The 3,038-nt window shown below is 30.6% G+C and overlaps 1 long non-coding RNA gene across 1 annotated transcript; it reads left to right on the plus strand.

Moving 5' to 3' along the window:
* The first annotated feature begins 1,820 nt into the window (after positions 1-1,820).
* Positions 1,821-2,562, plus strand: LOC139430722 (uncharacterized). The gene is made up of 4 exons (XR_011641106.1): positions 1,821-2,035; positions 2,097-2,218; positions 2,274-2,364; positions 2,422-2,562. It is a non-coding gene; the product is annotated as an uncharacterized lncRNA (long non-coding RNA).
* The last annotated feature ends 476 nt before the right edge of the window (positions 2,563-3,038 follow it).

A 3,038-nucleotide genomic window follows, 5' to 3' on the forward strand; every position in this document is an offset into this window, starting at 1 on the left:
TACGAATGTTAGATCTATTGCGCGGTGTGCGGGTCTGAACATTATTAACCTCATATGAACTTCATCACGAACCGTACCTGTCATTAAACGGTGTAGGCTTTGTAATAAACTCATCATTCGGTACTTGAACCTGACGTGAAGTACATTTCGTTAAAACACACGCTCGCGATTCAGATGGCTAATTTATCGTGCGTCTATCTTTCAAAAGATCTCTAATTTCTAACCCGCGGAGCGGAGCGTCATTCAAACTCGTAATGATCAAAAAAATTGCATTATATAGAAGCAGTTGTAAACACTAAAACTTCAAATCAAGGCAACACGCTGTCTTTTTTTCTAACAACCTTGTAGAAACCGAGAACGAAAACAGACCGGATCACCGGCCGATTATCGCCCAGCACTCCCGAATATTGAATATTAATTTAGGTTTTAAAATTCATTATAAAGAGTAGTGAGAGTTTTTTTTTGCACCCTCATAAAACACCGTCATAAAACTAAATAAAGGAGGTGGGCGCATTTGCGTTTAAGCTTGAAATGAAATTTGAAAGCTCTTTGGATACGTCACTGGTTAAAATTTAAACAATTGACTAAGGTCAATTTTGTTTCATGACTTCTTTCAGTCGAATGGAACAAAGATTCACTAAAAATGAAAAACGTTCCTTATCATATTTCGATTTTATGCGCGAAGACGAGTCTCCCAACGCTCTATAATAGGATTACAGTTATACGGGCGTACGTAATTAATAAATATTTTGAATATTAAAGGTAAATGAACGCAATCGATGAGATGTAGGATATAATCACAAAAAGAAATTGCAGAAGACTTGCTCCTCGCGTACATAAATCAATAAAAAAGACGTGAACTGTAAAAATACTAACTTACCGTAAATAAAAACTGTCAGCAAAAGATAACACATAAACTAAAAAAATATATTTCAAGAATTAAAAAAAAACCCTGTTTAAAAACACAAATACGGTCTCAAATAAGTTCACTCGGTAACTTCTGTTTAAACAACACAACACAGTTGCTAGAATAAGAATGAATATTTTAGCCTTCTCAACGGTCCAGGAAACATCTCTGCTAGGATGGAGTAGGGGTATTTACCCAACTCACATTTCTCCAAAACCGACCTCTTCTGTAAATTTTTTACATCTGTTTTAGGGTTTTACGACTTGACCTATCCAAAACAATGATATTTTTCTTAATCTCTGTATCCATATTCTTTTTCACAACTGCTCTATTTAATGCTTCCTCTGACCGAAAATAAGAATCCCATTTAACACACAAATTTAATGGATTTGAAAAAGGGTATTTAACAGGAACGGTTGTGGTTGGAAATGGTTTTATATTTATAAAGCGTAAATAGTTTGCGTAAATGGTTTATTTTGTTTGAATAATTTTATTTCAATAATAATATTTATTAAAGTAAATAAAGAAAAAAATATAGTTGATATAGAGCACAAGAAAATATAAATGGATGTAAATTGAAATGAATCAAAACTAATGAAAAAAGTAATGTTTTTCTTTTAAGAAAAAAAGATAATGAAAATACAAGGTTCTAAGACGATAACAAAGAAAAATAAAGTAAAATAATGTCGGGTGGCGAACAAGTGACTCACACAACAGACAAGTTTGAAATCCTTCGGAGATTTCGTGTATTTTAAATTTAAACGAAAATGGGAAGCTCGCCATTTGAAGAATTTTCGTTAGATTTGATTTTTACTAGAATTATTGCTCCACAATTAAGCGAGTATGTCAGCAAGTAGGTATGATTGAAGAATTCTGTTGAGATTGGTAATTTTATTTATTTACGGTTGGTATCATTGGTTTGATTTGTGTTGTCGCAAATGGATGACAGTTTTCTTTGTACAGGCTGTTCTACATAATTCAATTTTTCAAACATTTTTTTTTAATCCTTTATTTTTTATTTAGAACCTCCAAGAGTATTTATAACTCCAAACACCGGAGAGGGAGGAATTCATTTTCTTTAAACCGCGTTTATTATTGTTTAATAAAATGGATCCAAATTGTGTTGAGGTGAGTACGCTTCTTACTGCGTAATTAATTACGTTGGATTTTATTACGTTTATTTAAAAAGAATTGGCCACTTCCATAATTGAGACGAGTGAATATGAATTGGACGAGAAAGCAGCTACTGCTGAAATGATACAGTTCTTTGCTGATGTACATACATATAATGTATGATAAAGAAATGTTGAGGTAATAATTTGTTTCTTTTAAATTATAACTCCATCTAATTATTTATTTTTAAAAGGATTCTGGTTATTTATTGATTAAGATGGATCTAGAAGGTGACCTCAACTCTCAAATATTTTCAAGCGATCATTATCCAACTCAACTGGAGAGTAAGATTGCCATATTCCAAGTTTTTATCATAAAGGTTTAATATAAATATATTTTAGGAATGTTTTTGTTGTTTTAGTAGAGTACATTATCAAGGGATGAAACCGTATTATAAGTTATATGCAACAACTGTATGTATTTTTTATGTATTTCTGGAGATGATGCAATGAAGAAAGGATTTTTATCCAGTTTTGCTTATTGTTAAGTATTTAATTATCAAGCGGTATGTATTAAATATATTTTTTTTTTAATTTTTATTTTTCAGTATTCAATTTCTATAATGTTCTTATCTAGAATTTTCGATCAAGTAATTTTTTTATATCAATCCATGATTTAAATCAAAAGAAATGAAAATCAAAATCAGGCAACTAAAAACTAAGATAAACAAAAACAATACATACCTATTATAACAAAAACAAAAAAAAAAACAATGCATAGGAATTGCAAAGTTTATATAAAAATTCTAATTTGCTGGCTTTTTTCATTTCCAATTTGTTGCTACTGAAGCTAAGCAGTACACAGCACATAAAAATTGTTTTAAAGTTGGGAGAAGTTTCTCCCTATCAGGCCATTGCAAAGTAGTAACATTGGATATAACTTCCTCAGAAAGCAAGATGATTCTCTTCTATCGTCAATTTATATTTTGTTATATGCTAAATTTATAAATGATGAATGT

The sequence above is a fragment of the Onthophagus taurus genome, chromosome 7 (genome assembly GCF_036711975.1).
Source record: "Onthophagus taurus isolate NC chromosome 7, IU_Otau_3.0, whole genome shotgun sequence".
NCBI classification, from domain to species: Eukaryota; Metazoa; Arthropoda; class Insecta; order Coleoptera; family Scarabaeidae; genus Onthophagus; species Onthophagus taurus.